Genomic DNA, 24,647 nt, shown 5'->3' with positions numbered 1-24,647 from the left:
TCCTTTATGGGTAATCATGATAAAAATAATTTTGTTTTAAAGAAATAAGAGCAGAGAATTTGGCTATTTGTCTAATGTCTCACAGTGAGGTACAACCAGAACAAGAAATTAAACTTCACATTCATTCTTATTTCCCTGGCGTATTCACCAAGGCTTTATGCTCCTTCCATTCAACCAGCCAAATGCTTCACCTAATAGATATTCTGTAACTTGAGGAGAATGTTACAACTATTAAAGGGGAAATGGCTGGAGAAGAAGGGCTAAGATATATAAAGAATAAATTACTCCTTGCACGTCAGCTTGTAAAGCTGCATGATAGGATCCTCTCTGCATTGTTTTGCTCCCAGTGCTCTGGTATCTAATTGCAATTTAGGCTGGTTGGCGCCTTTTCTCCACCAACCACCTATCAAAGAGTTTAATCTCCAAAAGTATAAGTTGTCCAAGGTAATTTGATATTTATTTGTTGAGTCTGGAGCTCCAAAGGTTTGGTTTTATCAACAGTAGAATTTAGGACTACGGAGATAATTGAGCAGAATAAATTAAAGATACGTAAACAAACATCAAAAAGCTAGTTTTGCTTTTACAATCACAAGCCAGTTTCTCACATTGAGCAACAGCAGGACACTGTGAGCACTGTGAGCATGCAAAGAAAGCAGAAAGAGATGAAAGAGACATAAGTGCACCTGCAGAAGACAATGCGTGCAAAGAAAAAAGAGACTCAGGAAATACTGCATTCTGTTGGACTTGTTTGCGGTTCAGATTATCTGTCATTGTGAGGTTAACAGATGGTGAATCTCATACCAAAAAGCTTGAGAACAATGAATTCACAGTTAAATAACAGGTCTTTGAACTTTATGATTAAAATTTTAAAAATGCCTTTAATGCAAGTTATTTTTGTACAGCTTCAAATGAATCCAATAAAAAGAAAATTCAGACAGAATCCCAAATTAAATCACACAAATGACAATGGAGTATATACCAAGGGGTTTGTGTGAAAGACATTTAAGATTAATAGAAGATCTGGTCATCAGGTGGAAATTTATATGTACTAGTATTATGAGGCTTAAATATGATTAAATGACATAATGCCTATAAAACATGAGCACATTGCGAGGCACATAGAAAATACTCAACAAATGTTAGCTAAATCAATCTGCAAGGCACTGAGCAAAAAGCCAATAATGCTGTCATTATGATTTAGCCACCACCTCCTTTCTGGACTTGCCAAAAAGAAAACTGAATCTGAATCTGATCAAGCCTTTAGCTCTAACTACTGGTAATACAGGAGACAGAGGAACTGAAGTAACACTCAAGTAAGTGACATTATTAGAACACAATCAACAAACTCCAGGGCCGGCCCCGTGGCTTAGCGGTTAAGTGCTCATGCTCTGCTACTGGCGACCCAGGTTCGGATCCCGGGCACGCACCAACGCACTGCTTTTCCGGCCATGCTGATGCCGCGTCCCACATACAGCAACTAGAAGGATGTGCAACTGTGACATACAACTATCTACTGGGGCTTTGGGGGAAAAAAGGAGGAGGATTGGCAATAGATGTTAGTTCAGAGCCGGTCTTCCTCAGCAAAAAGAGGAGGATTAGCATGGATGTTACCTCAGGGCTGATCTTCCTCACACACACAAAAAAAAACAAAGAAACAAACTCCAGGCTATGGGAAACGCTGCCATGCAAACAACCCAGTTTCTTCAACAAATAAATTACAAGGGAGAAGATAAAGAGAAGACGGGGCAACGCTGAAGATTTAAAAAATACTTATGAAATATATCAAATAATCACAATATGTGGATTTTTTTTGAGTCCTGACTCAAATGGAAAACTGTAAAAATAATATTTATGAGACGACTGAGGACAATTTCAAGACTGACAGGATACCTGATGATACTAAGGAATTATTTTAATTTTGTAGGTGTGATAATGGTCTGTGGTAATGTATAAAGAAAAAACCCTAATCTTTTAGAGATAGACATTGAAATATTTCTGAATGAAATATGCTATCTGGAATTTGTTTCAAAATAACATGGGAAGAGAAAAGCAGGTGGGGTATAGTTGAAACGAGATTGGCCGTGAGTTGATAATTGTTTTAGATGGGTGATGGGTACATGTCTTCTTTTGTATGTGTTTTTCTCTACTGATTCAAAATTTTTTATATCGTACGATACGACATATAGCCACACCAAGACACTCCCTTCCCACACACGCGTTCAGCAACTATTTATTGTTTACTATGTGCCAGGTACCGCCTTAGGCATTTTAAGCACATCTCCAGGTACAGGGACAAACAAATGATAAATCTGCCATACGAGCACCCTTAAAAAGGTCAAAAAGGTCACTTGAAGGACCATAGCATGGCATGATTTTACTCTTAGAAGTCCAATCTTATACTAAATTAACATTTTACATGATTCTTTTGAGACAGGGTTTTAAAACAAGATTAATCTCAACTCATTTAGTAAAAGAATCAGGGAAGAGTGGTGGGCCAGTGACGCAACAGATAACACGTCTGACTACAGAGCAGAAGAATCAGGGAAGACCTTACACCATTTTCTTTTTCCTCTTCCTGCCGTGCTCCGCAGCAGGTATAAATCACGGAGTAAAGGAAAACAACACAGACCTGGTGAGGAGGGTTCTCTCCCAGAGTTCAGGATGTGGTCCTGTCTTACCTTCTTTTTTTTTTTTTTTTTTTTTTTTTTTTTTTTTTTTTAAAGATTTTATTTATTCAGTTTTTTCCCCCCAAAGCCCCAGTAGATAGTTGTATGTCATAGGTTCACATCCTTCTAGTTGCTGTACGTGGGACTCGGCCTCACGTTGGACGGAGAAGTGGTGCCTCGGGGCGCTCCCGGGATCCGAACCCGGGCCGCCAGCATCAGAGCGCGCGCACCTAACCGCCAAGCCACGGAGCCGGCCCTTACCTTCTTCTTGACACCCACCTCGAGAAGGCTAGCGAGGTCAACTGCCCTTTGGACTCTCCATCAATAATTTCTATTCAGGTTTTTGTACAAATGTTCAATAAATCTATCATAAAATGCTTTCAAATGCATACTAAGCTTAATAGATGCTGGCAACTAAGACTTTTGTATATTTCTGCCTTCTGCATATCCAATTTAATAAAATTTGAAATCATTTTGCTTTTCTATATCTCTCAAATAGCTACATTTTTCGATTTTCTGTGGCATATGTTTAAACTGAAAAACATCCTGTGACCTGGCTTGCCTGCTGAGTGCTCATCATGATACAGAATGCCAAAAATTGTGGAGAGGAAGTTAGATTAATGACGTTCCCAGCAGGGCACCGGGCATCACCTGTTGTGGACATAATGACAAAAGGAGTGAAACACAACTTGATTCCAGCACGCCATGGAAAATTACTGTGATCTGGGGGGAACACAAAATAGTAGAAGGACCTCCATGTGTCGTTTAATATTTGCAGATCCTGCTGCTTCATATTTTAAAATAATGATTGAAGAAAAACAGCCATAATGACATCTGTACCTATTAACTAATTTTATTTCCCTGTGTGGTACGCACTAAAATGTTTCCAGTGGTCTGCTCTGTGCCAATTACCTAGACAATCTAGTCTTTGATTAAGAAATGTAGTTATTGTTTCTGACCTTTTTATTTATGTTGAACTATCCAAAATAGTACCTAGTAGCTTTTCTATTCTGCTGATTTTATGCTTAGCTACTAATGGTACACTGCTTTATTCCAAATTATGCTCCTGAAAAGCATGATGAGAATTTTAGTAAATATCCCCCTGCAGTGATTCTCACAAGGAGTCAATTTTGCCCCCTAGGGGGCCCCTGGCAAGTGTGAAGACATTGTTTGTTTCACCACTGGGGATTGCTACTGGAATTTGGTGGGTAGAGGCCAGAGATGCTGCTAAACATCCTACAATGCACAGAAGAGCTCCCCATAACAAAGAATTATCTGGCCCCAAATGTCAATAGTGCTAAGGTTGAGAAACTTTGTATTATGGTTACACAATAAAATGAAAACAAAAACTATGGGGTTGAAAGAATCAAATTTGTATGACACTATCATTTTATTTTAAATTAGTCTTTAATACATAAACTACTACTAATTAGAAAAATATAACATCTGTCTGGATATAACAATTAGAAGCAATTCTTTATGACTAGAATAAATGATTAGCAACATCTTATAAATAAAGAAAAATCAGTGCAGATGGAAAATATATAAACGATGAAACAAACTTTCTCTACCAATTTCACTCTAAAGAATAGTGATACTTTTTCTTCTTGTTTTATATTGTTTCATCTTACTGTGATAACTCTTATTTCAAAATAAATCTGAAAACTTTTGATCTTATTTAAATAATTTTACATTAAGTTTTAAAAACAGACATAAAGAGGTAACATCAAAATTTAGCCATTTAAGACTACTTCTATGACTTTTCTATTTATTCTATTTTTGATATTCAACATCTTTTATAAACATATAAAGCACAAAGTCCCATATGCTTTACCTCTAAATACTCCCTACACAGATATTCTTAATTTTGAGAAGTTGGAAAGAAAAATATCTATCATATCTTTACTTTCACCCACAAATATTTTACTTAACATATTTAGTGTACTTGAACACTCAGAAAACATAACAAATTCATAACACTATCACTTGTAAAAAGTCAAATATAATCATTTCATTATTCATCATTTCACAGAAAAAGCTGAGAGACGTGTTTGTCTTTTTATTCAAGTTTTTCAATTACCAGTTACTCTGAAATAATCTTCAAAAATTTTTTTTCCTTATTGTTATATTGACAACATTATAGCTAGCTAACTTTTACTGCATATTTAGGAGTAATCTGGCTGAAAAAACTAGAGTTAAAATTACTGACACACAACAACAAACACATAGATACAGAGATTAGAATGGTGGTTACCAGAGGGGAGGGAGGGAGGGGGGAGGATGAAAGGGGTGACTGGCACATGTGTGTGGTGATGGATGGTAATTAGTCTTTGGGTGTTGAACATGATGTAGTCTACCCAGAAATCGAAATATAACGATGTACACCTGAAGTTTATATAATGTTATAACCAATGTTACCTCAATAAGAAAAAAAGTGAAAAAGAGGAAACCATATGTGATACCAATAAAAAAAATTATTGACGCATATCTCAAATATAACTTTTACCCTTTCTTTAAATAAATTCTAGATATTTATAGTAATAATACTTTTGAAAAATATGCTAGCTGTAAAAAATGGAAATATGAAGAAACCATTGAATAGGGTAAATATTTATTGTACACCACAACACATGCAGATAAACTCTTTGGAAATGATCCTGTAGCTTTATTAAATGTGTCTCACTGCTAGCTGGAAAACCATTAAGAATAAGAGTATCTAAATGAACCAAGTTTAAACTATCCTAGTGCTAATTTTCACAAACATCAAAAGACAGCTATGATACTCAACCAAAGAAACATAAAAAAAGAAGTTTTACGTCATTCCAAACAAGGAAAACCTTGAGTTTTTACAAGTTAAAAATAGTGAAAAGAAAGGTTCAAAAACTGTCCACGTTCCCCCACTTGTCTTGAGCAGGAAAATTCTTTTTTTTTTTTTTGTGAGGAAGATCAGCCCTGAGCTAACATCCATGCCAATCCTCTTCTTTTTGCTGAGGAAGACCGGCCCTGGGCTAGCATCCGTGCCCATCTTCTTCCACTTTATATGGGACGCTGCCACAGGACGGCCTGACAAGCGGTGCGTCGGTGCGCGCCCGGGATCCAAACCCAGGCCGCCAGCAGCGGAGCGCACGCACTTAACCACTGCGCCACGGGGCTGGCCCTGAAAATTCTTTTTTATGACAAAACTTTAGAGAAGAATTCCTTGTCAAAGGGCATTATTAGTGTACGGGTCAGAGTTTTAGCATTCTTCATCTTTCTAAGAGGTGATTTTTCATATTTACAGGAAGAATCCTAGTTGTTCTCTGATCTAAATTCTAAAGGTTTTATTTGCATGAGCATATTCTCTGTTTTGGTTTTATGAGAACTCTAGAAATAAAATTCCAACAAGGAGCAGATAATTTTCACGTTTTCTCTGATGCTGGTTCATATTTCTTACGCTTAGGGGCTGACAGCACCAAAAATGCAACAACACCTAGGGAATTAACTGCATAGGGTGATCCTTCAGCCTGTGGCTAGTTTCAACAGTAAATTACTATTTCAAAGATGTGTCAAAGTATGGGAAAATGCTCAAGATATAGTAAGTGAAAAAAAATCAGCTTTCAAAACAACATGTATGGTATGTTCCCACTTTCGCTTTAAAAAAAGGAGAAAAAAATCACCAACAGAACATAGAAACTGCAAGGAAATAACCCAAAATGTTAAGGATGGTTATCTCAAAACGTCAAGAGTCAGGGGATTATGGACCATTTTTATTTTTCTTCTCTATCACACAGATTTTCTATAATGAATATGTATTACTTTTATCAGAAAAAACTACATATTTGTATACAGCTGTTTAGTATATCTATTTAAAAATATATCTCTAGGATCTAGAAGTCTTCTGACTGCTTTTTAAAAACTTTTTTTTACTGTGAAATATATCATTCATATAGAATTGTTTAAAATATATAACAAAATTATAATTAGAAAGTAATACGCACGTAACTACCACTTGGGGTAAAAAAACAATTTTTCTAAGTGAAGGCACTTCACCGATGCCCTTGTGCCCCTCTCCAACAAACGGTTAATTAGCATGTGCCTGACTTCTATGACAATCATTTATGTGCTTTCCTACATAGTTTAACCACTGATCAAGTATGCCTAAAATGTAGTTTGATGTTCACTGCTTTTGAACTTTACAGAAATAGAAGCATACACCATATATTCTATTGTGACTCGCATCTTTCTCTCACCATTATATTGTGTGATTCATCCATGCTAATGCACATAGCCATAGTTCGTTCATTTTCTTTACTATAGAGTATTCTACTATCTGATTTTTTTTTTAGTAAGAAATTTACTTTGTTTTATACACAATCAACATATAAATTTTAAAATGTATACATTTCTCTTCAAGAGCTGTCAAAAAAAAGAACACATAATTTGGAGCTGCACTCTAAGCCTGGCTCCATGCTAGACACTCTGTGTGTCTCACCTATTTCATCTAATGTTCCTAGAAATCATGGACTCAAGGGGTTTGGGAGAGACAATGAGAACACACAGGTCAACCATAAGCTGATGTAACATGAGGCTTAGAATGATTAAAGTTTTGGCCTGAAGCCAGCTGTGCCAGGAAGAACTCTAAAGGCACACAGGCGAAGTGTCATAGAACTGCCTGAGGGTGGGTGCAACTTTAGTTCTTAGTCAAGGAGGAAATGACTTTTTCTAACCCAAAACTGATGACTATAATCCTTCGCTTTGCTACTGCTTTAGAGAACACAGGCCAGGCACAAGCTTAACAGAGCTGCAAGGCCAAAAAAACAGATCAAAGCCATCCCCAGGATGAAAAACCAAGGCACACAGAAGGCTTTTAATGAACAAGTAGCCAGCCAGCATTTTACAGAGCATATGGGAGGCAGGTGTAGCCCCCTTTAGCACTCTGCATAAAAGGAATATTAACATTTGCAACAGCAAGTGAACTCAGTCATGGGGTTCTTCAACATCCCGGTGCAGAAACTCAGGGGTTAAGAAAGCTAAGCGTTCCAATTTTCTATTGCTGTATTACAAACTATCCCAAAACTTAGTGGCTTACAACAATAATTTATGTCTTTCATGGTTCTGAGGGTTGATTGGACTCAGCTGGTCAGTTCTCTCAAGTTCTTCATGAATTTGCGATTAGGGCTGAAGACGTGATGAAAGACTGACTGGGTTGGACATGCAGATGGCTTCTTCATTCACATGTCCTAACCCTCAGCTGGAATGGCTGGGACAGCTTCACGTGGCTAGCTGGACCTCTTCAGAGCATAATGCTCAGAGCAGTCAGGCTTCTTACACGCTGGCTGACTTACCCCAGAGCAAGTGTTTCCAGAGACCAAAGTGCAAGCTGCATCATTTCTGCCCCACTCTTTTGCTTACACAGGGCCACATCGGATTGAACGTAGCGGGGACTCCATAAGGGTATGAATACCAGGAGGCATGTTCACTGAGGGGTCATCTTTGGAGACTAGCTACCACTGTAGGATACGATCAGCAAAGTAGGGTCTAGGGGTGAGGGGAAAAGCAACGTGGAGGTCCCAAACAGAGACGATTTTCTTGGCCACTTTGACTAAGGATTCTTCTTTCTTCCTTAGTGGGGAAGAAATGGAAATTGCAATTAAAATCCACTAATAGGATGTGTAGTTGTATATATTTATGTTTAAGCCAACTGAATATAGTTCCCATTCCATATCATGAGTGCAATAACTATCAACAAATCTTTGGCTTATATACACTAAGTCTCAAGTTAAAGAACTACTTGAGGGCCGGCCTCATGGCTTGGTGGTTAAGTGCACGCGCTCCGATGCTGGTGGCCCGGGGTTCGGATCCCGGGTGCGCATCGAGGCACCACTTCTCCGTCCATCCTGAGGCCGAGTCCCACATACAGCAACTAGAAGGATGTGCAGCTATGACATACAACTATCTACTGGAGCTTTGGGGGGAGAAAATAAATAAATAAAATCTTTAAAAAAAAAAAAAAAAAAGAACTACTTGAGGGCCGGCCCCGTGGCTTGGCGGTTAAGTGCGCGCACTGTGCTGCCGGCGGCCCGGGTTCGGATCCCGGGTGCGCACCGACGCACCGCTCCTCTGGCCATGCTGAGGCCGCGTCCCACATACGGCAACTAGAAGGATGTGCAGCTATGACAGACAACTATCTGCTGGGGCTTTGGGGGAAAAATAAATAAATAAAATCTTTAAAAAAAAAAAATAAAGAACTACTTGAGATATGGTTATAGATAAGTTTCTGAATAGAATTCACATTACCTTATTATTTCAGTTAAGATTCTGGCCCCAGAATGGGCAAAAACCGGTTGTCCATTTCCCCCTTCTAGTAGGCCCGAGGCACCATACTGGGTCTAGAACTTACTAAAACATACAATAGCCACATGCATATCTTACATGGGAATCCTAGTTGGCACTTAAATTTGCTAACAATTTACTTACTAAAAGTAAAAGTTTAGCTATGTTTTACCTAAACTTAAAGATTAAAAAGCATGATCCCTTTAAACTTCAGATTCTAAAGCACATTTTAGGGCAAAATTTATTCAGAATAGTTACTTCTAAGGTTGTACAACCTAATTAATATAACATAATTTTCAATACAGTTTAGAATCTTGGAGTATCCAGAGGCTAAGTGATTATAATTTAGATGAAACTTGATTATTGTAAAGGGTTTTTAAAAAAGAAATTAATTTTAGTTAATATTCTGTGAGATTGATGAAGAAGGCTGCTGGGTTCTGAAACTTCCTTTCCTGGTATTTACTTGTGTGACTTCTAGACATAGTGGCAATTAAATATTGAAATCTAACCTCCTATTCAATGCAATCCCTATCAAAGTTCCAACAACATTTTTCACAGAAATAGAACAAAGAATTCTAAAATTTATATGGAACAACAAAAGACCCCGAATAGCTAAAGGAATCCTGAGAAAAAAGAACAAAGCTGGAGGTATCACACTCCCTGACTTCAAAATATACTACAAAGCTATAGTAACCAAAACAGCATGGTACTGGCACAAAAACAGACACACAGATCAGTGGAATAGAATCGAAAGCCCAGAAATAAACCCACACATCTATGGACAGCTAATCTTTGACAAAGGAGCCAAGAACATACAATGGGGAAAAGAAAGTCTCTTCAACAAATGGTGTTGGGAAAACTGGAGAGCCATATGCAAAAAATGAAAGTAGATCCTTACCTTACACCATACACAAAAATTAACTCCAAATGGATTAAAGACTTGAATGTAAGACCTGAAACTGTGAAAGTTCTAGAAGAAAACATAGGCAATACGCTCTTCGACATCGGTCTTAGCAACATCTTTTCAAACACCACGTCTGACCGGGCAAGAGAAACAATAGAAAAAATAAACAAATGGGACTACATCAAACTAAAAGCTTCTGCACAGCAAAGGAAACCATCAACAAAACGAAAAGACAACCTAACAATTGGGAGAAGATATTTGCAAACCATACATCTGATAAGGGCTTAATCTCCAAAATATATAAAGAACTCATGCATCTCAACAACAAAAACTACCAACCCAATTAAAAAATGGGCAAAACACCTGAACAGACATTTCTCCAAAGAAGATATACAGATGACCAACAGACACATGAAAAGATGTTAAAAATCAGTAATTATCAGGAAATGCAAATCAAAACTACAATGAGATATCACCTGACGCCCGTCAGAATGGCTATAATTAACAAGACAGGAAACAACATGTGTTGGAGAGGATGTGGAGAGAAGGGAACTCTCATACACTGCTGGTGGGAGTGCAAACTGGTGCAGCCACTATGGAAAACAGTATGGAGATTCCTCAAAAACTCCACGATAGAACTACCATATGATCCAGCTATTCCACTGTTGGGTATTTATCCAAAGAACTTGAAAACACCAATTTGCAAAGGTACATGCACCCCTGTGTTCATTGCAGCGTTATTCACAATAGCCAAGACTTGGAAGCAACCTAAGTGCCCATCAAGGGACGAATGGATAAAGAAGCTGTGGTATATATACACAATGGAATACTACTCAGCCATAAGAAACGACGAAATCCAGCCATTTGTGACAACATGGATGGACATTGAGCGTATAATACAAAGTGAAATAAGTCAGAGGGAGAAGGTCAAATACCGTATGATTTCCTTCATTAAGTAGTAGATAGTGACAACAATGGACGGATACATAGGGACAGAGATTGGATTGGTGGTTGCCAGAGGGGAGGGGGGAGGGAGGAGGGTGAAAGGGATAATTCGGTGCATGTGTGTGGTGATGGGTTGTAATTAGTATTTTGGTGGTGAACATGATGTGGTCCATGCAGAAATAGAAGTACAATGATGTACACCTGAAATTTTTACAATGTTATAAACCAATGTTACTGCAATAAACAAAAAATTAAAAAAAAAAAAAAAGAAATCTAACCTCCTTCTCTGATACATGAGAAAAGCAGATGTGTATGTTCAAATACTGGGGTGGCTGGCAAAGGGGTAGGGAAGGTTGTTCACCTCTGTGCAACAACATTCTGTCTTTGTGTCACTGAAAGGACTGTGTTTGCTCAGGAAATATGGTCCAAAAGGAGCTACTCTTCCTATGACCTGAGAGGCAGCATGGGAATTCTATTCCCATTGGTTGGTACCCTGCCATAGATTTCCGGGAGCCCTAGAGTGGAACAACTTTAATTTAAAAATACAACACGCTGAAAAGTGCCCATCTAGTCCATTCTAATCAACCATCTCTGAAGGTAGACTCTTAATTTGTTAAGCTATTAAAACATAAGTGACATATAAAATGGTAACGACATCACAGTTAGAAGAGTCCTCAGTGAACCTAGATGCTAGTTTTTTTCTCATCAAAGTACTTTAATACCAGGAAACAGTACACACCCAGTGTAGAAAAATGGACAATAAAGAATTATGTAATTCCAGTTATAAAATAAATAAGTCCTGAGGATGTAATGTCTAGCATAGTGACTATGGTTAACAATACTGTATTGTATATTTGAAAGTTGCTAAGAGAGTAGGTCTTAGAAGTTCTTATCACAAGAAAAAAAATTGTTTAACAATGTGATGTGATAGATGTTAACTTATTGTAGTAATCATTTCACAATATGTACATATATCAAATCATTATGTTGTACACCTAAAACTAACACAATGTTATATATCAATTATATCTCAATAAAAAACCAAAACAAAACAAAAAAGAATTATGTAAAAAAAAGTAAATGATCCAGTTTGGTATAGTCCTTTCCTAGTTGTTTACCATGTATGTACATATGTAATATATACTATCTTTTAAGAAAAATAAAATTAAGGTCATATGATAAATATCACATTTCTTTTTTTCACTTATACTATAAACTGTTCCTAGGCCATTAGTCTTGATATTTTACAAATATGATATTTAAATGGATGTATAACATTCTACAGTATGGGGGTGCCATAATTTATTTAACCCTATATATTGTTGGACATTTTTATTATTTCCAGTATTGTGCTATAATAATAGTAATAACAACACTATTAATGAGAGCCAATATTTGCTAGTGCTGCTCTGTACCAGGAACTGTTATAAGTACTTTCTATATATTAATTTACTTAATCTTCATAAAAACTCTATGATCTGGTGTGGTAAATTAGTCAGGGGTCAGAAAACTAGGGCCCAGGAGCCAAATCCAGTTTTATTGGAACACAGCCACCCCTTTCATTGATATATTGTCTAAGGCTGCTTTGATGATGGCAGGGTTGAGTGCTTGCAACAGAGACTGTATGGCCAGCAAAGCCAAAAACATTTACTATCCAGCTCTTTACAGAAACAGTACATTAACTCATGGATTGCAAATGTTCATTCCCTCCCCTGCTCCACTTGCCCGGTCTCATTCCTGTTGGGCTTGGCCATGTGACTTACTTTGGCCAATGTTTGTTAGTAGATGTGATGCAAAGAAAAGTGTACAACTGGACTTGCTCTCTTACACTTCAGACACTGCCAGGAGAAGAACAGGTTCCTAACAGTCCACCGATCCCAGGAGATTAAGTGACACTGTGGCCCACCTGAACCAAACCCATGACGTGGAGCCAAGCCCAGCCTAGAAAAGCTGAACTCCAGCTGACTTGTAGATGTATGAGTAAGAAATAAATGCTCATTGTATGTCACTGAGGCTTGGGGCAATTTGTTATGCAGCATGGTTGTGGTAGCTAATGGATACTGGAGGGGATTACTATTATCTCTTTACAAGAACTCTATGAGCGGGGGACTAGTCTTCATTTTACAGTTGGTTAAAGCAAGGCTATACTAGCATTTAGTAGAAGAACCAGGATTTGAATTGAGGCAACCTGGCTTCAGAGCCTATACTCGCTTTACTCTGTTGCCTAATGTATTAAATACATAAAAATCTGCCTGAGTATTTGATTATTTCTTCAGGAAAGATTTCAGTAAGCAAAATTTCTAGGTCAGAAGGTATGCAGTTTTAAAAGGTTTATGTTACACCACTTTCCAAAAGGCTTGCAACAATTAACATTCACTGGTTTTTCAAATGTACTTATTTTACCTTTCCCAGCATCCAATTCGACAGGTAATTACAGTTTTAGTTTCATTTCTTTGATAGTGGCCTTGACTTTTTTTCATATGCTCTTTGAATCTTTAGCAATAGATTTGGCAAAAGCCCAAATATACACAGACAGTGGGGCTCTGAATAGAGTTGGTGAATGATGAAACCTCAGGAATTCTAAAATGTAGAACTGCAGGGATGTATCTAGAAAATTTATTTCAAAGTGATTATAGGAAGCAGGAGACCTAGTCAAATTTCAAAGTACCCCCCAGGTCAGGATGACCTCGGCCAAATTCAGATATCTTAAGAGCTACTGTGGTTGAATACTTTAGGCCTGATCTAAGTAAATTATTCTGAAGAATAATTAGAAGCACAGAGGAATGCAAGATGGGCCTTCAGGTTATGTGAGTCCAAGGAATGGGAAATATGGCCTTACACTGCCCAGATCAGTCTCCCAGAGAAAAGGGGTTACAGAAGCATTCCTTCTTGAAGCGAACATCACCAACAACTAACCACCCTCTTTTCAGTTTGATAGTAAAATGTTGATAGACGCAGCAGTTTTTAAATTAAGTATTATTTTAGAATAGCCTAAAAATCTATTTGAAATGGTAAGAGCCTATTTTGAAAATATTACAAATCATGCAAACCAGATGGCCATCTCTAATTTGGAATTTCTCAGACAGGTGTTAATCTAAAATTGTCTTCTCATTTCTCTCAAATTCCAAAGAAAGCTAAAAACAAAACAAAATGAAACCTACAGAAAAAGCTTCAGAGACAAATGACAGCTAGTTGGAGCAGAGCAATTTTTACTTAGCAGAAAGGGAGCTGACATGAAGAAAATGCACTGAGACAGTTTCTAAATGAAAATGTTTTTGCTGGCATTGCGGAGAGTGAGGCACCTAAGACACTGGCAGTTATTTACTGGAACACAAGTACTCAGAGAAATAACAGGCTTTACTTTGCTGTAGGGGACAATGCTGAAAAGTAATTACCCAAAAATCCTCACAAAAATAGACCGACAGAAGTACCTACGGTGCTTAAGATAATGGATATCTTGTAAATCATGTTTGAAGTGACTCTCTACCAATCTCTTAAATACGCGGCATATACTGTAAGCAAAAAAATGCCAACAGATTTTAAAAATTACACCCAAGACCAAGCTAACTTGACTCTATTTTAAGCATTCAGTTTCTCTTCTACCACCCACTAATTCCTAAAATTCCTAGTTATTAATATATGGATCATAATAAGGCCTTATCTGCTAAGAAAGATTAAACCACAGATTATAGCTTACAAAGGTGAGTATCAGCAACAGCACAGAAGCACAGGTGGTTCAGAGCTGGGAGAAGCCTTGCAGATCACATAGTTGGAATCTATAATTTTGTAACTGAGGCCCCAAATGGTTTGGGATTTGTCAAATATCACCCAGTTAGTAAGTTATGTGACCTTGGGCAAGTTAACAGACCGAACTTCCCTGAGCTTTAGTGTCTTCATCTATAAAACACAGATGTTGTGAAAATTAAACAAAATCATGGACAAAAAGAAAAAATATGCTTAAAAACTCTTATTCGTGGCAGTATAATAATGTATATAATATTAATATAGTGATACATATGTCAGGGATACAAGCTCAAAAAAATTTCCCAATAGAGATGCACAATGGATAATTGTGGCGATCAGGGACAAAAGGCACAGCCCCTGGGACCTGGCAGCGTTCTCTCCTCCCAGGTAAGGGCAGATGCAGCGCTCTTGCTCTTTTCACTATCACATGGGTCTCCATCCAGAATCTAAAGACCCAAAACCAGCCTCACTGTGAGAGAAAAAGGGCTGAGTTCCCTTTATGGAGGAGTCTAAATACCTCTCATTTTTAAAGATGGTCCCTCTGAGTTAGAACTGTACCCAGTGATGGACCAGAATGAACAAGCTGACACTTTGGCTGCCTCTACTGTACCTATCCTAGGACTAAATAAAAGAGGTCAGTTTTCTGGTTCAGCTAGGTTCTTTAAATGTTTAATATTCAAATGAATGACAAGATAATTTAGAAGTTCTCATCTACATTTCTTTTTCCTGAGGAAGAGTCGCCCTGAGCTAACATCTGTTGCCAATCTTCCCCTTTTTCTGCTTGAGGAAGATTAGCCCCGAGCTAACATGTGTGCCAGTCTTTCTCTATTTTGTATCTGGGTAGCTGCCAAAGCATGGCTGACCAGTGGTGTAGGTCCACACCTGGGATCTGAATCTGCAAACCCAGGCCGCCGAAGCTGAGCCCACCAAACTTAACCACTATGCTACAGGGCCGGCTCCTCTAATCCACATTTTTAATAGCTAGGAGTTTTAAGATATGATTTAAACAAATTAATCAGGAAAATAGGATAACAGAGAAATGAAAGGATGTTGGCACAGCACAGCCCACAAATGCTAAGATAAAACTTTTTACATTTTGGGGAGATTTTGGTACTCTTTTGGACATCTCATCTAAATAAAAATGTACAGTTCTTTGTAAGTTAAGTAAAAGTAACTATTATTTGTTTTATTTATAGACATATATGTATAAAAGGTTCTCAATAGATACTGATATATTTAAATTTTTTTCTGGACTCACTTCCCCCATCTCCTCAGCTCTAAGTATTGCTAAAGTATAAAAAGGTGTGCGGGTATATATACAAAAAAGCAGAATTAGAATAGTGTTGAAATCATAAGTTAACTTAAAAGTTGGTCTAAAATATTTCTATCATACTTAATGGGTAGCTTAGATAGAAAATCAGCAAATATTTTCCTACTCATTTATACTGAACTTAGTAAAAATTTTATAGCTCACCAAACAGGATAGCTAAAGTTAATCACCACATGCCATCAGTTCTATATTTTGGCATAGCTCCACATCAATATACCAATAAATTATTTTTAAGGTTTAAACATCTCTTTGTATTTTATTCTGGGGTGTTTTTCTTTTTTAAAAATAACATTTAAAAATATTTTTAAAAACTAAATCAGATCAGTGGTTGCTTTGATGGGTGACTGATTGGGAAAGGTCCCAAGAGAAATTTCCAGGGAGATGGAAATGTTCTGCATCTTAATAGGGGTGAGGGTTACATTAGGTGAATGCATTTGTCAAAGCTGATCAAACTGTACAACTTAATATCTAAGCATTTCATTGTATGTAAATAATACTTCGATAAGAAAATTTTAAGAATAAATATATCAAGTAGTGAAATACTATTAGACTAAAAATATCTAAATCTCAAATATTGAAAAATGTCTCTCTCTCATAGAATTAAGAAAGAAAAGTCAGTTGGGAGGTGATTGCACTAGGGTTTTGGCATGAGAAATGGCAGAAAAAGACAAGGGTTTGAAAGATAGGAGGTAGAATTAACAGGATTTCAAGGTTAAAGGGACATGGGGGTGATGGTGAGGGAGAAATGGTGAGCAACTGGATGGATGGTGGTGCCATTTCCTAAAGCTGAGAACAATGGAGGAGAAAAATATTAGGGGAAGGATAAATTAACGAGTTCAGTTTTGAACATGTTGAGACTAAAGTGTCTGTGAGTCATGCAAGTGATATTTAGTAGGCAGCCGTATATATAGGTCTACATCTGAAAACAGAGGTGTATATCCTGATGCGTATATCCTGAAAACATAGAGGTTTGGGAGTCACAGGGAAGGCTCAGGAGAGACACAGAGAAAGTAATAGAAACCATGGGAGTAGCTGCTATCAGCTACAGATAAAATTCAGAGTAAGAAAAGGGTCTAGGACTGAGCCCTGAGAATATTCAGTCTTCGATGGCTGGGTGAAAAAAGAAGAGCTGATCAAAGTAGAGCATGGAGGAGCAGACAAGATGGAAGAAAACCAGATGAATGTTGTAACACGGAAATCAGGGAAAGAGGATTTCAAGGAGAAGAGCGGTTGACAGCGGCAAATGCTGCTGAGACGGGACAAAGCTGGAGACTGAAAACTATCCATAGGATTTTGTGACACAGAAGCCACTGTTGACCTTGACAAGAGCAACTTCATGGGAGAGAAGCCAGCTTGGAGTGGGTTGAAAAGTAGGAGGTGGGAAAATAAAGACAACCAGATACACATCTCTTAAGAGAAGTTTGACTATGAAGAGGACGAAAGACACAGGGCATTAGCTGGGCTTGAGGCAGAGGTTTCTTAAAGCTAAGAGAAACTAGCACATATTTAAATGTTGACAGGGGGCCGGCCCCGTGGCTTAGCGGTTAAGTGCGTGCGCTCTGCCGCTGGCGGCCCGGGTTCGGATCCCGGAGGAGCACCAAGGCACCGCTTCTCCGGCCATGCTGAGGCCGCGTCCCACATACAGCAACTGGAAGGATGTGCAGCTGTGACATGCAACTATCTACTGGGGCTTTGGGGGGAAAAAATAAATAAATAAAAATCTTTAAATGTTGACAGGAAGTCAATAAGAGATAGGCTGAAGAGAGTAAGGTGCTGACAGGTTAACAGCACAAGGTTCCTAAGAAGGTTAGAAGGGAGGGGATCCAGAGTAGAGAGGAAGCGACAGCAACTCCAGTGTACCTGGAGGGAAAAAGGAAAGGTTGGGTACTCATGTGTATACCTGAGGGTGGGGAGTTGGATAGTTTCTATCAGACGGTTTCTATTTCTCTGTCTTTGAGAATAAAGGGAGAGAGAAACCACCTAAAGCAGAAAAATTACTCTAACCTAGATTCATTTTCCATTTAATTTTAAATTATAAAGCATTTCAAACATACAGAAAAAGTCTGCACAATAAATGAGAGAAAACTGGGGTGGGCCCGGTGGCGTAATGGTTAGGCTCGCACACTCAGCTCCGGTAGCCCGGGCTTCGCAGGTTTGCATCCCAGGTGCGGACCTGCACACTGTTCATCAAGCCATGCTTTGGGAGGCTCTCACATATACAGTAGAGGAAGATGGGCATGGATGTTAGTACAGGGCCAACCTTCCTCAGCCAAAAAAAAAAGAGGAGGATTGGCAACAGATGTTAGCTCAGCGCTAATCTTCCTCCAAAAAAAAAAAGAGAGAAAATAATAGAAAAGGTAGCTCTGCATCCACCACTAAATGTAAAGACGTCAATGGTCTGCCATATTAATTTTTTTTTTTTTTTTTTTTTAAAGATTTTATTTATTTATTTTTCCCCCAAAGCCCCAGTACATAGTTGTCTGTCATAGCTGCACATCCTTCTAGTTGCTGTATGTGGGACGCGGCCTCAGCATGGCTGGAGGAGTGGTGCCTCAGTGCGCACCCGGGATCCGAACCCGGGCCGCCGGCAGCGAAGCGCACGCACTTAACCGCTAAGCCACGGGGCCGGCCCTGCCATATTAATTTAAAACTCTTTCCTAAGAAATAAAATGTTATGCCAGACCTAAACACTCTCCTCTTATATTCCTCATCTTTCCCTTCATCCTCAGAGAAAATCATTATCTGGAAATCGGTGTCTATCATTCCCATGTATATTTTTGTATTTTTACTATATACAGTAGTCCCCCCCATCCGTGGTTTCACTTTTCCTGGTTTCAGTTACCCAAGGTCAACCTTGGTCCCAAAATATTAAATGGAAAATTCCAGAAATAAACAATTCATAAGTTTTAAATTGTGCATGTGTGTGTAGTAGGGCGACAAAATCTCTTACCTTATCACTCCATCCCACTCAGATGTGAATCGTCCTTCTGTCCAGCATATCCACACACTACATGCTACCTGCCTATTAGTCAGTAGCCATCTCGGTTATCAGATCAACTGTCTCGGTATCACAGTGCTTGTGTTCAAGTAACCCTTATTTTACTTAATAATGGCCCCAAAATGCAAGAGTAGTGACGCTGACAATTTGGATACACCAAAGAGAAGCCATAAAGTGCTTTCTTTAAATGAAAAGGTGCAAGTTCTCCACTTAATAAGGAAAGAAAAAAAATCGTATGCTGAGGTTAAGATCTACGATATCTTTTATTACAGTATATTGCTATAATTGTTCTATTTTATAATTCTTTATTGTTGTTAATCTCTTACTGTGCCTAATTTATAAATTACACTTTATCATTGGTATGTATGTATAGGAAAAAACATAGTACATACAGGGTTCGGTACTAACTGTGGTTTCAGGCATCCACTGGGGGTCTTGGAACATATCGCCCAAGGATAAGGAGGGACTACTGTCAAGCACCAAGTTACGTAAAATACTTAGTGTTATGTGCTTTGTGCTGTGAGGCACAAAGATGCAATAAAAGCCACATACCAAAGTGAGGTGCCTAAGAAAATACAGACATTAAAAGCCAAAAGGGCCAGGGCTGCTTCTCTGATTCCACTCCCAGTCAGATCCGGGGTCAAGAGGAGACAGGATTTGCAAAGTTTCTTTGGAGAGATATACTGTTCTGTTGTGAATACTCTTGAGAGGAAGGGGTAGGGTTAATTCTTCCTCACCTCAAGCCTAGAGAGAGTGGGCTTCCACAGGACAACTCAGACAACTCGCTAGCTCAAAGCATGTGACCAGGAGTTTGGGAAGTGGTTGGACTGGACTTTGACATAAGCCTGAAGATTGCCCAAGTGAAGATGTTCCAATTATTTGCTCGAGGCGGCAGAGCAGAGAGAGGTCACTCATACTTCAACAAGCTGCAAACTAAGCACCCCAAAGAGGTAGAATAGGACCATTTTTTGCATCTGCTTTTCAATAACAACAATCATTTAAAATGTCTTGACTACTAGAGTTTAGGGGAAAAAAATTAAGATGGGACAATTACTTGAGTTGAAACTTTATTTACAGAAAATAAGGAATTGAGGGCCGGCCTGGCGGTGTAATGGTTAAGTTTGCCCGCTCCACTTCGGCAGCCTGGGGTTCGCAGGTTTGGATCCCAGGCACGGACCGACGCACCGCTTATCAAGCCACACCGTGACAGGCATCCGACGCATAAAGTGGAGGAAGATGGGCATGGATGTTAGCCCAGGGCCAATCTTCCTCAGCAAAAAGAGGAGGATTGGCAACAAATGTTAGCTCAGGGCTAATCTTCCACACCAGAAAAAAAAAAAGGAATTGAGTACATTATTTTCAGAGATTATAAAGTGCTTCAGCATTCCTCACTCTAACAGAACATTTCCTTTATACAGTCTGTGTAACAAAAACAGGAGTCTTTGCCTTCTTTATACCAAGTAAATCATGAGTGGTCAGGCAGGCCAAATAGTTAAGAGATGGGGCAGGACTCCTTCAACGTGAATAAGACCCAAAGCCAGGCTCCTTTTTGTTCAAAGTGCTTGTTGATTCAGAGCAAGTACATAGTTTTGGTCGAACATTCTTTTTGCAACACGTGGGTGTTTGGAAAATTTTACCAGTACTTCGCACTTAAAATTCTCACCTAACCACAAATCCTCTATGCCACAAAGGAATTTAAAGGGCTCTTATGTATTCACCATAAAAATTATAATTCAATATTCTTGAAGTATAATCCACTGATCTTTAGAATCAGAATCAGCTGATATAATTTTTTATTTTTTTATTTTTATTTTTTTGTGAGGAAGCTTAGCCCTGAGCTAACATCCAACGCCAATCCTCCTCTTTTTTGCTGAGGAAGATCAGCCCTGGGCTAACATCCATGCCCATCTTCCTCTATTTTATATGTGGGACGCCTGCCACAGCATGGCTTGATAAGCAGTGTGTAGGTCCGTGCCTGGGATCCGAACCTGCGAACCGCAGGCTGCTGAAGCAGAGGGCGCACACTTAACCACTTCGCCACCAGGCCAGCCCCTGATATAATTTTTTAAATGCAGGCTGCCAGGACCTACCCCTAGATCTACTGAATCAGAATCCTTAGGGGTGAAGCCTGGGAATACACATTTTTTAAAGTTCCCCAGATGATTCATATTAATTTAGGGGGAAAAGGTTATAGACAAAAGCTAAATAAATAATAACCTCTCAGGTAACCCCTGTCTAGTTTACTAAAATGAGATTATATTGAACAACTAATTTACTGGCCATAGTGCCAGGACTAGAATGCATCATTCAAGGTCCCTTCCATTCCAAGATTTCATTAAATAATAAGTGATTCAGTAGTAAATAATAGTAACTATTGTTAATAAAAGGAATATGCTATAGCTCTTAAAAAGTTAAACCAATAATTTATTTAAAGTTGGGTTTCTGTTTTTTTTATTTTGAGATAATTGTAGAATCATATGCAGTTGTAAGAAATAATACAGATACCTGCACAAACGTTTCATCTGCTTGAACCTTCCAGCCCCAATACCCGCTTCTCTAAGGCTTGATGAGCCCGAAGATCTGGAACTTAAAAAGTTCAATATCCTCATTCAAATTTTCTCCAAAACCCAAGTGGCCACACAAAGCTACAAGTCAGAGGCCAGGTTTAATAATCTAAAACATGCACTATCTATTTTTTTCTGATATAGCTTTACTTAATACATTATATTACCAGCCACAACATCACGTACACATATATACAGGAAGTCATAGAGTTAATTAGGCTATTATTTCCAGTCACCTTGCTCATACCAAAACACGTCAGCTTTCTTAGTAAGGGGTAAAATTCAATATTGACTCACCATAACACTGTGGTTTACACAATTTATTCCTAAGCTCCTCAAGTCGTGCGTGACATAGCGTTACAGGTAGGTCAAGACACTGATTGCCTCAACCTCAGGTCAGTCACCTCCAGGTGACAGTAGCCCTGTCTGTTTGTCCTAGTGCTTTACTAATTATCATTATCTTTTATGTCATGATGTGAATAAAAAGAGGGAAATACTGGTCTATTCATCTGTCTCCCTAGTTGGAGAACATCTCTGCTTTGAGACTACTACAAAGATGGATTCTGAGTTAGTAAATAAAGGATAGCAAAAATATCCAATTTATTCTCCCTATTATCAGCCCCTTTGTATCAGTTAAGGTGAAAATAGGGTACTTTGCATGTTCCATGACAGACTTTTTGTAAGTGAATTAAATAATCTCTAAAATTCTTTCTGGCTCCATAAGCTGTAACTAAACTAGTTTATTGAATGGACAGATAAGGGCAACATGATGTAACAATACTGTGTATAAGACACTACATACCTGGAGGCCTCAACCACACCTCTGACTCACAGCCCCCTCTCTGCCTATTTCGTCTGATAGATATCTTTCTTTCTCCTCCTGCTAGGACTGCCTTACCATTTTGCCAGACTTAGAAAATAAAGAACAAATCAATATTTCCATTCTGGAAAAAGGTAAGATAACTGGCAAAAAGTCCTTAAAACCAATGCACACACAAATGGGATGTCTTGTCATACAAACTCTGAGGTGTTCAAGCAAAACGTACAACTTTTTGAAATCAAAGAAAATCAGTGAAATGATTACTAGAACAGGCAGAGAATATAATACACATAGACACTACATCCTACAATTTCTTTCTCTCATTTGTTTCTCTCTGACTTCTAATTTGGGAAAGAATGGGATAGAAAGGGATAGAAAAAGCTGAGAGTGAAAGGCACTGGAGGAGAATAGGAACAGGTACCTAAAACTGCCTGGCGCATACTCGGTGATCAATAAATATCTGTAAAAGGAATTGGATTAATGGGCATGAAAGGGAAGAAAACATTTAAAAAATGTGGCAATGGGGAAAAACCATGAAAGGTGTTAAACAAAGGCTTGAACTAGGTCTTTGTAATGTCAACATTTTAATTATTAATCATACACGAAGCTCTTTTATATGAACTTTTCCTTAAAACAGGAATAGGAAGTATGAGGCGGGGGGGTAAGAGAGTGATGGGGGAGGAACAGGGCAAAGGAGGTGAGGACAGGAAAGAGATCACGCATAAGAAAGCGAGCACACACCCCACACCCTCCTGCACTTCTAACCTCAGTGGTCCTGGTGTTCAAGGCCCAGGTCTCCATTCTTCTTCTTCATCCTCCTTTGCTCTAACAGCCCGCTGCTATGCCACAGCAGCACCTGAGCTCTATCTCCACCACATATATTCAGGGCAGCAGGACTGGGGACCCACAGGGACAAAATGGCATGCCCTAAATAGATGAACACATGGATTTACTTAATATTCACAGACTACAGATCCATGTCAAAGTAGTTTATTGAAGGGAAAGGAATAAATTCACACACAGAGACACACATTTATAATCTCTCTCCATAAAATATATTATTGGAAAATATATATCATCACCAACTAACGAGAGTAAAAAGAGCCAAAATACAGCCTAGTGAAGGAAACAACACAGTAACTTCATTTTACTCACAGACAATGAATCTCAAGGCAATTTCCAGTTTTCTCTAATAATAGTAAGAACAATTATCAATAAGAATAGTTGGCATCTATTCAATGTTTACAAGTCAAATACTGTGTTAAGAACTGGACGGGATGTCAAACCACCATCAGGGAACTCTCTTACACTGCTAGTGGGATCGTAAAATGGTGCAGCCACTTCGGAAAACAGTTTGGCAGTTCCTAACAAAGTTAAACATCACATGACCCAGGAATTCCACTCCTACATTTATACCCCCAAAAATTGAAAACACAAAAATTTTTACACAAATGTTCATAGCATTACTCACAATAGCCAAAAAGATGGAAACAACCTAAATGTTGATCAACTGATGAATGGATAAACAAAATGTTGTATACTATACAATGAAATATTATTTGACCACAAAAATGAATGAAGTACTGACATGTGCTACAATATGGATGAACTTTGAAATCATTATGCTAAGTGAAAGAAGACAGACACAAAAGGTCACATATTGTATAATTCTATTTATATGAAATGTCTAGAATAGGCAAATCCATAGAGACAGAAAGTAGATGAGTGGTTGCCAGGAGCTGGCAGGAGGGAGGAATGGGATGTGGTTGCTAATGGGTACTTTTTTTTTTTCTAAAAATAGATAATAGTGATGGGTGTACAAATCTGTAAATATACTAACAACTGATTGTGCCCTTAAAAAGGATGAATTTTATAATATGTGAATTGTATCTCAATAAAGTCATTATTAAAAATTATCATATTTGATCCATCTTTAGTAATATGAATAAATAAATCAACCACAACCACTTGCTAATTTTTCTTAAAGATTTCTAAGAATGGAGTCTACAGTCTCCCCTAGGAGGCCATTCCAGTATCATATGCCCTGAGAATGTTCTTTTTTATAACTTTCTAAGAAAATCAAGATTTCCTTCTTTCCTGGGGGGTAATTCTTTTGGCCAATGAAAGAAAGAGGAAAGGGGCTAGATTCTGGAGTCCTTCCTTCTTTTTGCTCCAAAGTCCCAGAACAACAATAATCTGAATTGAAATTCTTTAAATTTTTCCAATTTTAATTATTGAAAAAACATTCAATAAAATTTGCCCATAGTTCTACTACACTAGGACAACAGCTGTTTTCATTATCCATTTTTCCTGCCAGTTGTCCACATGTAATTCCTTTTATACACAGCTGTAACCAGTGTATAT

At 38.2% G+C, this 24,647-nt stretch overlaps 1 protein-coding gene across 2 annotated transcripts in view; it reads right to left on the bottom strand.

The window, feature by feature from the left end:
• The window catches only part of DIPK1A (divergent protein kinase domain 1A), a 108,936-nt gene that overhangs the window by 33,094 nt on the left and 51,195 nt on the right, over positions 1-24,647 (bottom strand). The gene's annotated exons all lie outside the window — the stretch shown is intronic.

The sequence above is a fragment of the Ceratotherium simum genome, chromosome 2, assembly GCF_057802395.1.
Source record: "Ceratotherium simum simum isolate JZ-2026a chromosome 2, ASM5780239v1, whole genome shotgun sequence".
Classification (NCBI taxonomy): domain Eukaryota; kingdom Metazoa; phylum Chordata; class Mammalia; order Perissodactyla; family Rhinocerotidae; genus Ceratotherium; species Ceratotherium simum.
The sequence above is the reverse complement of the archived record's forward strand: the minus strand, read 5'-3'. Positions and strand labels throughout refer to the sequence as shown.